Source organism: Poecilia reticulata, chromosome 17 (genome assembly GCF_904066995.2).
Source record: "Poecilia reticulata chromosome 17, P_reticulata-male-v2, whole genome shotgun sequence".
In the NCBI taxonomy this organism is placed as follows: domain Eukaryota; kingdom Metazoa; phylum Chordata; class Actinopteri; order Cyprinodontiformes; family Poeciliidae; genus Poecilia; species Poecilia reticulata.
Genome location: NC_088846.1, coordinates 22,357,228 through 22,370,194, shown reverse-complemented (window position 1 = coordinate 22,370,194; position 12,967 = coordinate 22,357,228). Strand labels below are relative to the sequence as shown.

Sequence of the window (12,967 nt, the reverse complement as noted above, 5' to 3'; positions counted from 1 at the left end):
TTCCTGCAATTTGATTGGTTATGAGGCAGCAGAAAAAGGAGCTTGTCCATTGAGCTCCATGTCCAAGAACTTTTTCTACCACAGATATTTAAAAAATTGCATATTTTATTACATATGAAATGTTTGAATACAGTCCCCTAAAACGGCTTGATCCACCATGAGTTTCTTGTGCTTCTGTAGTTGTTCTTTGTATTTCAACCAGTGTTAATTTAGCTTGACTGAGGGAATTGATCACAAACATTGTTCAGTCCAGAGTAAACAGTTTAATTTGCTGGAGGTTTTTTTTCAGATGTGTACCTATAGTCATCAGAGTAAATGCTGTGGTCCAATGAAACACTAATAACAGAAGCAGATCTTAAACTGGGACTGTGGTAAAACGAACCACATTGGTTTTGTCTCTGGTTTTTCAAAATAGTTTAATATTTAGTAGGTTTTTGAACTAAACCATCCTTACAAAAAGATCTTATCACATTGATATTTCATCAGATTCCTGGATGTCCAACAGCATATTACGAAATATCCTCATTAGTGGTGAGAAGTTTGGCTCTTTCTTTTTAAATTTAAAAACAAAACATTCATATTGCCAAGTTTAGTTAAAATATGAGGCTACAGATGATAATAAATTAAGAGCTATTTGAAAAAGAGCCGGCACTGTTGTGGAAACCATACCACAACACTTCTGGCTCCCAAATGTCTCCTAATTTATTATCATCTATAGCCTCATAATTCAGCTTGACTTGGCAAATGTGAATGTTTTGTATTTAATAAACCTTTTCACATTCAGTGTTTTTTTAATAAGAATTCTTAAATTTACGTATTTGTTCTGTTACAACAGCAGGCGTTACAGTTTTTTTTCTTTTTTTTTTACTTTTCACTTTAATCCAACACAAAAACAAATGAAGAAACACTGCAAACAAATCTACTGGCCAGAACCACAATAATAATTATTATAGCTTATAATATCTTTAAGCTGCAGCCATATCCTGCTTCGTTTTCGTGTGTCACTCATAGTTACGAGTTTTTGCGATGTACTCGCCTCAGCGCTGTCTACTGACTGAGGAGACGGACAGATTCTGGATATAACAGTCTAATCTCTGTTTTCACATAAACAGAGACTCACTGCCCAAGGACAGGCAACCTGCTTGTGGAAACGAAACACATTTTTCAAAAGTATTATATTTACTTTCTTACTCTTCCAGTTCAGAAAATTGGTTTAATTTTGCAGGGCTTAGAACTGCAAGGCGTCTGGAATCTTCTATTTCTTTCCGAATCCACTTCTTTGATGTCAACAATAAGGTAGATTGATGGGTCTGTGTACTTTAGGCATGTTGACAGGTCTTCACAGACTTGTAGCCAAAAGCCACTGATAAGTGGATGGCGCCAAAAAGCATGTAGATTGTCATCGGGGCAAATCTCTGAGTGCAGGATTCTTAAACTGTCTGACAGAGTTTGGCACTTGATTTTGAAGGTCTGGAGAAAAGTGGAAATGGAATTAAACGATTGTATTTCTTGACTTAATTCTATAACCTTTTGTCTAAATGTTTTGTCCTCCCTAATGTCCATCCTTCCTTGAGTCCTGCCATTTTTTCCCCACTAGTCCTTTTTCTTGTCATTCCTTTTTTCTTCTTCTTCCCTCATAATTTCCTTCCTTCCACTTTTTGGATTTTGCAGGTTCAATACTTAATACATGCTCACAGCAGAAATACAATGCCACGTATAGACTTGTGGTTAAATTTAGCGTTTCAAAGTTTAATCTGAACATAGATGACTGAGAACTGAAAAACTGAGTGTGAAAAAAGTTGAACATTTTGCACAAAAAGTGTAGAAATGATGTGTGCTTTTTTGTCTATGTTTTGGATAATTATTATACCAGTTATGACAACCAGTTTTGGGCATTTTAAAGAGATCATGATGTAATGATCGGCACTTTTGAATCACAGATCCTCCACTATACTGAACAGTGATCTTTAGATTACATAATATTCATCCTTTACATCAGAGCCAACTGGAGTATTAGTTGCCAAAAATGTTAATTTGGTCTCATTTTACAGACTCACACAGTTCCAGTGGACTCTACAGTGTTTGTGATGGTAGGACAGAAAAGCATTTTTCTGCTGCACACCACTGAAAACAACTGTTTGACATGTAGATGACGTTTCATCTTTGTGGAGATTTGTTGATCCTGTGCCAGATTTTGCTGTAATTTCCTACAATAAAATTCGGGGGTCGATTCACATCCTTTACAATCTTCTTCACTGCGCCTGGTGGGGAAAAAAAAAAACAACAACCTTCCACTAGTGGTCAGTGGTTGGAGTAAATGAGCCAGTGTGTAATAACCTAAGGGGAAAAATGAATCATCAGAAGAAATGCATATTAAAGTTTAACTGTTAAAAAAAAGATTCAGTGACATTTATTTTGTCAGATTTGCAATATGTCCAATCATTTTCCGCTAGTGGCTTTGTACAGTGTGGATGGATGGAGATGGAAAAAGCTTAATCATTTTCTTTAAAGAATAAATGTGTTCAGAATAAAGGTGTGAGATGTTGCTGCTGCAATGACAGGAGAATGTATTTTTAGGCTTTTTGCCTTGACTATGGAGTCGACTGGTGTGTTTTTTTTGTTTGTTTTTTTATTGTATTTTTTCTTCATAGATGAATTTAAGGTGTTCTCTTGACCGGCAGTTTGGACCACATTTACTGCTAAAGAGAGCAGGAAATTTAAGCACCATGACTGCTTAGAGGAGCACCAGCTGAATATTGAGAGGATAAGAGATGGGTTCGTGTAGTAATTTGTTCTATTCATGCTACATTACACAAGCAGTTGTTGAGCTAAAGCACTTTAAAGAATCATTCTTTTATGCAATTGCACCCGCTACACTGGAGAAGCGGCACAGTTTCTGCCACTGATGGTTTGGTGAGAGGCTTTATTTCAGTTAAATTAACTTAAAGCCGTGCAGTGTTATTCGGGTCCACAGGCAGAGTTTTTCTGTTTGCCAGAGAAACTTTAAAAGCGCTCCCAGAATCCCTTTCCCTTTGTGGTTGCTCTCGCTCTAGTATTGGAAATGTTCCTGTGGTCCCCACGCTTCTCTAGTAACAGAGCGAAACCATCAGCAGAGTGCCGGGAGGGGACGATTGACATTAATAAATCTCCAGCTTGAAACCAAGACCAATTATGTGAGATGTTACCATGGGTTATTCTTTTCTTGTAGAGAAGCATCCAATTATCAGCTGATCTGGGGGTTTCCAGGAGATTGTGGCAACTGTCACTTGTAATTTAACTTTCACTGTGGTGATGGGGGGGAAAAGTAACTAACTGACGAAATTGACGGCTTTAGCAAATAATGCAGCATCAGGTCAGTTTGTGTTTGCTCTGATGAGATCGATCTGAAAAATATATCAGCAATTTATTTATTTATTTGTCGCTATTTATGTTTCGATTTCTACACAAATACAAAGGTGTGATGCTCCAAAATAATCCCCTTTTGAATTAAATAATTAATATTTGAATACCTTGGCACTCTGAGCACTCAACCCCAATGTGAAATTCCTTGTTTGTGCACACAATGTTGGCCGATAAATTCTGATCTTGTCGTCAATGGACTTGGCAGAGTCAACCAGTTCAGCCTTTTCTACATTACAAACTATACCTCAGTAAAAGGTAACAGCTGCAGACGTGCCATGGCAGCAAAAGGGCAACAGAAAGACCATCTGACTGCATACTTCCACTCTAACTAATGTTACGTTCCCACTTTAAGACGGTCTCTGCTCCAGAGCTCCAGCTTCAGGCATTATTGAGCCTGTAACCAACAGCTCAAACTGATGCGAGGCAGGACCGATGTAGTTCACCTCGATACTAATGTCTGCTTCAGGGGATTCTGCAGGGAAAAATCCTCCACCTCAGAATAACACCTTGTGTCAGTTGGCCTGTGAAATATGTCTCTATTTAACTTTCTGCTCTGAACGGCTCTGGCCCCAAACTTATTGACTTCAACTAGAAGATGAACACAGCTACCTGGAATTTACATGTGCACACTGAGAAAGATGTCGTGTGTGATCTGATCTCGGTAACCCAACATGTTTTGATGATTTTATTAAAGATGTGTAATTTAGGGTAAAATTGATCACATTTGTGGCATGTGAATTTTTTTGGCCAGACCAAAAAATGTGTGTCTTTCGAGTAATGGTGGGCGGATGAATCCAAAATATAGTAATGGATCTGAGTTGGTAAGATGAAAGTTTTGATTTACTCTCAAGTTATATATCTTTTATACTTTATTGAGGACAAAATGCATACAAATTAGTTTTGTTTTTCTATTGTTTCTGTCTTATCATTACAGTGGGTACAGTCTTATTTTGTCATTGTGATCGATCAGCTCAGTCTGTCTCTTGTTTTGATCAACAAGTCATTCAGCTTGTCTGTGAGTTTCAGTTGCACTTGAAGGTGGTGGCTTTGGAGGAGGGGCTATTTTTCTTGGTCAGCACCCTCTCAGTTCATATTGATAGCAAACTTGCTTCCCTGTATTTAGTAATGTTGGTATTCCAGTTGATTCCAGTTTATGATCGACTTGTTTTTTGGTGATCTCTAAACATAACAAAAAAAAAGTAGATGATGATGTCCGTGTCCCTGATGTTTATTTAAGGTTCTCATAGTAACTGTAAGTGGGTTTTTTCTTCTATGTTGTATTTGTACAGTTCTTAAATCTATATACTTTTTACAAATATCGAGACTTGATCCTGTATCTCAAAAATAAAACTCTAAATTTGGACAGAAGACCACTGATGAAAGGCATTTTAGGATCAATATAACCTTGGATGTTTCCTTTTATAGAATATTTCAACTAAGGCGGAATAAAGCCTTAAAAAGTGACTCAGCTGCACACAAGTTTGTATAATAAATTGGCAAACAGACCACTAGGGGGCAATATGTAACCTACTGTGTCCTCAGCACTGGTTCCAGAGGTGGGCTTCTCTTCTCTGCACTGTCACTGTGGGTCTGCGACTACTGTCCGCAGATCCACGATATATGTGTGGGAGAATAGTAGATACGCCCTGAGGCAAGGCTACATTTCATACAGGCAGGAATTTGAACGCTTGAACTGCGACTCATCAGATCCGCCCACACATGCAGAACTAAATGAGGAAGATGATTCTTTCTGGGCACTCGCTGTTCTTATTCAGACCTGACCCAGACCTACTACAAAGAACATTTCAGGGACAAGGACTTGGTGTAATTATTCTTCCGTGAGACAGTTTAAGTATTCACGAAGATTTATCAATAACTCAACTTTTATCATCTTAGTGATATGTTTTCATAGTATTTTTTTTTGTTAAATGTGAGTATTACATCATCTGTTATATATAAATGCTCTGTATTTCCCTGTGCTCTTGAACTAGTTGACTCTTTACTAATTTAAACTCCTGATTTTATAAGCAATCTGATGTAATAGTCGAGTTCTAGCTGCTCTGCCTTTTTTTCCCCCCCCGTGCCAAACGCCTACCCTTTCTATAGGCTACAGTAAATGTTTTTGCTATTTAGGCACACTCTGTAACAGAGGAGCGCTTCACATGTGAAAACTCTCGCGTTCAAAAGTCCTCTGATTATCAGAGCCCAGATGATGCAGGGGAGAGGAAGAAAAAGACAAACATGTGGAAGCACGTATGCATTACCTTGCGTGACAACAGATGCTTATTCTGGTGAAAGAGAGTAAGGAATGAAAAGGTACCTGCTAGATAAATAACAGGGTCCACCCACAGGAGCACAGAAGTTGTGAAATTCATCTTAATTTCTGGCCAAATTAAACCTCTGTTTGGTCTACTTTGTGGCTTCTACACAGAGATTACGTCTTACATCTGATGGATACTGTACCGTATTCTTGTACTTTTTTACATTTTCTAATCTAATTTTTGTCTCGGTATGTGTACTTGTGATGCAGTGAGCTCATTTTTATCATGGCGACGGGGATATTTTTCTTATAGCAATTACCTTTTTTCATTTTAAAATGTCATTTGTTCAGTGATCCATTTCTACATTTAGTTTGTGTTTCATTCTCCTATAAAATTACCCAACATTTCCTGACAGGAAAGAAATTACCTCAGGACAGACAGCACTAGCTAAACCAGAAATTTCACATTATCTTCACGCTAAGCACAAACTTTCTCTAGTTTATTTTCATCCGAATGAAAAATTATGTGCTAATTTTCACTTGTCTCCACTTTTGTGCATTTCTCTCTTGATATATCACACTATAGCTTTAATACGCCTTTAAGAGACATTTTCTATAATATATAGCCCCGATCTCCTCAGGAAATGGGGACGAAATTGATTTCTATTTCTATTTTTATATATATGTATACATTTTTTATTATTATTATTTAAAACGGACAGATATTACCTCTCGAAGTTTGAGGTTCCAACCACAGACAGGAGGCAGGCGGAGTCATTTATTTAATTTTTTTTTTTTTAAATAAAACTAAAAATATCTACACACTACAGAACAGAAGAACAAAAGACACTGGTCATGACATGCAGATTGGAGCAGATGGTGGCTACAGTGAATGGCTGTAGAGAGGGGGTGATTAGAGAAGTGAAAAAACGGTGAGTTTTTAACTCTGATGCATTATAGTTGGGTTTCCACATGAACTGAGGTTAAGATGACAGAAAACAGACACAGCATATAACTGCACAGAGCTCAGCTAAACACAAGTGAGACCAAAGGCACGTATAGAGACTTAAATCTCAGGTGTGACTATAAACGCTCTTATACTTTGCATTTTTTCCAAACAACAGTCCCCTTATCATGTTCTGTCTTCTATGAATACAACAATGTCTTTAATAACAAATGTCATCTTTTTTTTATTTGCAGTTAAACGTATTAAATCACCACAATGAGAATGTGGTTTTTGTTGCTCACCTTCTCTATAGCAACACGTCGGACTAGCTAGATCCACCTGGTGGTGGAGGCAACGACCAACCATCTATCAAGACAATAAAATCTACATCCTGGTGCTTCGGAGATTCTCTGAATTCATAAAACCCCGTAAAGTTATGAAAGTAGTAAACTACCAGCCAGTACAATGTTTGGTTACCATGGAGACTGAGCGTAGACTACTGGACTAACTGACATGATTTTCACATTATAGGTAAGGTAAGGTAATTTTATTTATATAGCACATTTTCAGCAACAAGGCTATTCAAAGTGCTTTACATGAGTTAAAGAAGCATTTAAAATGACTGAATACATTTCTGTACTCTGGAGGGTTTTTATATATATTGCATCATATCATCCTGTGTCTTTAAAAGTTAATGTACCATTTGTGTGAGTGGAGTATACAAGTATTTAAAAATTGTACAAAGCTTAAAGAAGTTAATGTGGCTAATCTTTTAGATATTAGCTCTGTAAATGATCTAATTAATTTTAATCCTAAAACATTTTCATAGAATGAAATAAGCGATAGTTCAGTTCTGTTTATTTTAGCACAAATTCACAAAGTCATTTCAAGGCACTTTTTCACAAGACCAGCAGTACCAATATATATGCAATTCATATGAAATTATGTGTAATCCAACGCATTTCACATCCAATTAAGTCAAACCAAAGGGAACTCATTTAATAATGGAGCAAGAAAGATGGTGGAGAGCAAGATACATCATGTACACAAAAACACTGCATTTTAAAGCGCGATCTAGCCCAGAAAGCTTAGAGCAGAGTGTTCCAGGAAATGATGCAGTTTTGTTTTTAGACGTGTTTTTCTGTAGTCTAAAATGGTAAAATGTTTTCTGTGCTTTTTGAAATGTTGAGATTTTATGCTGTTGCTCTGTTTTGTCAAATCTTGTGTGGCGCACCTCAGGGTGCAAGATCTCTGACCTAGATCTGTAATGAGCCAAGCATTTTTGCAATGGGGGTGGGGGGGAAGCTGCTTTTTCTAAAAGCAAATAAAAAGAATCTTTAAATCACTTTTCCATGTCTGTATTTAGCGAGGGAGGGCCATTGCGAGGAGGAGTAGCCTGCCGTCGTATCTTTATGCAAACGGTTTCGCAAAGCGGTTGCAGCAGCTCCTGCATAATCTGTTGTAAGTTAAGCGTCACTTTCAGTGTGTAACACAATGGGTGGTGGGGAATCAATAACCTACCAGGGAGTGTGTGTGTGCGTGTAAGGAAAATAGAAGCTTTGCATATATCCAACCGAGTGGAGAGAGTAATTTCCTTTCTTTGGCACAAAGCACTGATCCCTGCGACATGGTTCAGTATTTAGGTAGAAAGCACAAAACATTTTACACTCCATAGCCTTTTTATCGAGGATAGTTGGCCAGTGCCAGATTGGATTCTTTTTTTTCCAGCAAGACACTTTGAATCTTTAACTTATTCATATGGAAAAATTCTTAAGCGAGAAAGAAAATAAACAAAAGGAGTGCAATCGTTTTTGCTGCATTTTGTGCTGAGTTACTGGACGGTCTGTGGGCCTTCGTCCACTGACATTGTTAAAGTAACAAATTGCAGTGAATGCTTAAGAAGTAAAGTCATTTCAATTTATGGTGCCTTACAAAATGAACATTACCACATTTTGTCACATTACAGCCACATACTTTATTACATTTTATTGAAATTTAACTTGATAAACCATCACAATGAAGAGCATTATTATAAGATACAATAAAAATGTCAACATTGTTTTCAGCCCCTTTTATGCTGATTCCTCCAAGTAAAACTGGGTGAAATTAATTCCCTTCATTGTTAGTAGGTTCACCCGTATGTAATTTAATCCTAGTCCAATTAATCTGTGAACACGTGAAAATTTTCAGAGCACATAAGTGAACAAAGCAGAATTGGAATAAAAAAAGCTCAAACTTTAAACATCTTAGCATATTAGTCAATACATCATCCAAAACTGGAACAAGTACGTCACAAGTGCAAACATACTCACACCTGAAAATATAATTTTCCTGTCATCTCACAATTGTGCACTACTTTTTTCTCGGTCCTATTACAAAAAAAAAAACTCAGATAAAGCAGAGAAGCTAAAAAGAATGCAGAAAAATCTCCTAAATTAATAATCTGTCAAGCCAATATATACATTTTATTTTAGATTGTATTGGGTCTAGTGGCCTGTAATTTAGAGCGGTCAGACCACAAAATGGGTAATGAGAGAGGGGGAAGACACGTGGCTGGGACTTGAACCTGTGACGGCCGCGTCGAGGACCACAGCCTCCATACATGGGTTGTGTTTTACCCCTGACTCCCTGCTGCTCACACCCAGACAAAAACGTTTATTGGTCGGACACATTAGTTACTCTGATTTTGCAGGGACAGCTCCCTGCACGCTGAGTATCTTGTGCCCTTTTGCATTCGTGTGCAGTAGTGCGTTCATCCGCTGTGGAAGGCTCTGATTTACAACACTTGACAGCCATTGGTGGGAAGAGCAGCGTTTTTAATGTATGACATGCTAGCTATCCTTTCCCTTTAATGACAATGCTGTACTTCTTACTTGTCTGGTTTTTCTGACAGAGGAGCAAGGCTGCTGACACTGAAGCCCTTTGTTCTGTTCTGTTTTTTTTTCTCTTCTGAAGAAGGCAAAACTAAGTTTACAATTGATTTTCCAGATCCTGCGTGGCTGCAGACGTTGTGGACAGACGTCTGACCCTGCAATCAGCCTTGCATATTTACTGTCAACACAGGGTCAGCTGGCATTTTTTTTTTTTCCATCTTTATTTTGACGACCAACCCGGTCTCTTTACATTCTTAGCTTGTGCTGATCTCCTGCTGTCTTGTCCCACTTCAATCCTTGATGAGTTTGTTTGTACAGAGAGGCTCCTCTTCACAGCCTCATTGCACAGAACTCCTATTCTCATCATTCTCTGTGTGTGACTAACGTTGACTTTTGTTTTTCTCCCCACCATCTTCAATCAGCAAACCCATTTCAGCACACAGCACCAACACAGACGGAAATTTTGGCACACCTTCTCTGATGTCCAGCGGGAAGACATTTCTGGCCACCTTTTTATTGCTTTTTGAATCGCTGGGAATGGACGCATCAGCAGTTGTGACGCATTTGTGGTCACTTTGCACATCTTGTCACTTTTAACGTGTTTCCTAGCAGAAATGTCTTCTTTTTCCAAATATACGCATCTAAACTTTAGCTACGTAGCAATCTGAGGGAACAATTTGTGCAAATTTATTTTAGAGAGCACCTTTCATGCATGCAGGTATTCATGGAAAATGCATATGAGGAGTTCAGCATATCAAAACATGTAGCTATATTGGGATTCAGAACCCAGAGCATATATGTAAATCTCTAATTCTATACATCATGCAAAATAGGGTATGAAATGTTACATTTAAGTATAAAAAAGTGGACAAGTTTTATTAATTTAGCCTTTGAAATGACTAAAGAGACTAAAAGACAAAAATTACACATTTGAGACTCAATGTGTTCCTCCTAAATGTTTGTGCGGTTTCACTGTAGTAATCACTCCTGATTACTGTCAGACTTGCAGAATGAAGCCATTTCTTAAATAGAACCTATCTGACAACATTAAGTAGGCTACAAGATCTCAAAAAGCAACACACAATCCCCTAATTTAAAGAAATTTAAGAACAAATGGAAAAATCTATCTGGAAAGAGTTACAAAACTTTTCCTAAGTGATTTCCAGAGTCATGAAACACAAACAGCAAAAACATGGAGGAATGAAGAAGCTTCCCACAGGAGTCTCCAGTCAACCAAGACGTTCAGAATGCATCGATGACACAACCAGGAGGTCACAAAGCAACACCTTAAGAACTGAAGGCACTGTTAATAGAGATTAACTGTACTTTATTTCTGAAAAACAAAGTGCACTAATCGTGGAGAATAATTCTTTGAAATGCCAACAATCAAGATGTCTCTGATCAAGTTGTGAAAGGGTGTGTGTGTCCATTTGCTTGTAAAGCGCGAGGCTTCTTGTTACACCCTGAGGGGCTGACGGCTGAGCTACATGGGAGAGGTGCTGCAGCATTTACCACCTGCTTTGAAATAAGCCTTCTGTGCAACTGTGATAGTGTCATGTGAAGTGAAATGAAAGCGATGGCTGTGCATTTCAATGGCTCCTGTTTTTAGACTAATCTTTTCGTGGCATTCCTACTTTTATTAGATTGCATACAAGTGGTGAGTGGGGAGGCAACGAGAGGAGGCAGAGTGGGGTTGACAGGCAACAATTGTCATGTTCATTTCTTTCTGACAAGTCGCTGGCTCCCTGGGATATTTCCATTCATGCAGCATGTAGACTCGGCTGATGTCCAGGTTTTGGTGTCAATGCATGACAACTAACCGAGCTACTTCTGTCTCTTCAAATATACCTGATCAGAACCTAAATTTATTTGGAAATAAGTTGACAGCATTCTCCTGAATCAGTTAACTGAATCATTTAAGAATTTAAGTCCAAACCCTCAAAACTCCTAAAATATCCTGTCTTTATTCCACTTGTTTTTATTTTCCATGTAGCCATGCTGCTACTCTGAAATGTGTGTCTGGCTCTGCAGCAGTAACTGGATGCACATCACACACTGACCCCCTGCCGTGCCCCAAAGCTGCCTTGGGTACTCTCAACAATAAGATGAATCAAAGAGAGAGGATTTCATTTTTGTATCTTTCATCATTTCAGCCACCTTATAAAAGCTCTAACGCCTCGTACTGAGAGAAAATTTCTGTAACATGTTTTTTTTTTTTTTTCCCCTTCTCACTGACAGTCTGATTTTACAGGGAAGAAGATTACTTTCCCTTTAAACATGACTGGTCTTGTCAAATTCAGCATAGTGTGCAGTATCCTGGCCCAAATTTCTGCTTTCTCTGCCTCGTACGAGTTCCTCCCCATGTAATCTTGCAAGGTTTTAGGAAAAAATATATATAGCTTGAATTAAATGTATTAAATCTGGATACATTCTAGGTCATTCTGAGGCCATGGCAAATTAAAGAAACAATTGTCTTTCTCGCAAATCTACAAAGTGTGTTTAATTTTACAATTGACATTGGGGAAAATCCAAATACAACCTTTTTAATTTATTCTGGTTATCATTCTTTATTTAATTTTCTCCCAACAGAGAGTGTCAGCTACTGGCTTTTGCTTTTAAATGTCAGACAAAATCAGTTTGTGATGTTATGAACCAGTCTGGCCAGGCCTCTGCCTTTGGCTGCAACCCCAGGTTAAATTGCACCAAACCATGATGTTCCTCCTTCAGGCTGGTATAATTAAAGGCCAAGTGAAAAGAGCGTTCCATATACTTTCTCACTCTGAGCCCGTCCAAACCGCAAGAGCCAACACTTAGGCACTGTGCTCTCATGGAAAATTTGCTAGCAGTCAGAGCTCCAGAAAACAAAGCCGCCAGATCAGAGGGGTACTAAAACATTTTCTGCCGTTAAGGTGAAATTTCAAACTGGGATTTCCCTTTCACCTTTGGGAGATTCCCTGGGTGCATACTAGAATCTGTGGGATCCACAGTTGGAGTCTCACTGGAGAGATGAACGTCTCTTATCTTCATAAAACTCTAGAAAATGGATGGATGGATGTCATGCATATGTGTATGTGTCAAAAATGATGAACCTCCATTATGCAGTGGAACCCTGTCTATTCATGGCTCGGTTTTCACAAACTTTGCTGTGGAACCATGGAACGCTACTGCAAAGTTTTCAACAAAAATCTGCATATTCAAAGATGTTTTTTTTTTGTACATTTCTAACATATTCTAAAGAACAATCAACTTGTAAAATTGTAATATTTAGTATTTTGTTACTTGAAAAATTTTTGGATGGCTTTTGAAAAGCAGCCATTTGGTATGGTTTATCATATGGTATAGCATATACCCCAAAAAGCGAAGATGAGAAAAACTTTAGGTACTAGTTTCTGTGGTTGTGCTTGGACAGAAAGATTTTCTGACCCCTTGGAGGACGCACAAAGCCTAAGCATTGACCATTAGGTTTTCAGCTTGATTGTCGCTTTA

At 38.1% G+C, this 12,967-nt stretch overlaps 1 long non-coding RNA gene across 2 annotated transcripts; it reads left to right on the top strand.

Annotated features, from left to right (window-relative positions):
- Positions 1 to 1,767: 1,767 nt before the first annotated feature.
- Positions 1,768 to 10,132, top strand: LOC103479760 (uncharacterized). 2 transcript variants are annotated; one of them, XR_014084391.1, is made up of 4 exons: positions 1,768 to 6,594; positions 6,863 to 7,144; positions 9,597 to 9,672; positions 9,904 to 10,132. It is a non-coding gene; the product is annotated as an uncharacterized LOC103479760 (long non-coding RNA). The 2 variants fall into 2 exon arrangements; XR_014084390.1 differs by having other exon boundaries at positions 1,769 to 6,594; positions 6,863 to 7,139.
- Positions 10,133 to 12,967: the final 2,835 nt, after the last annotated feature.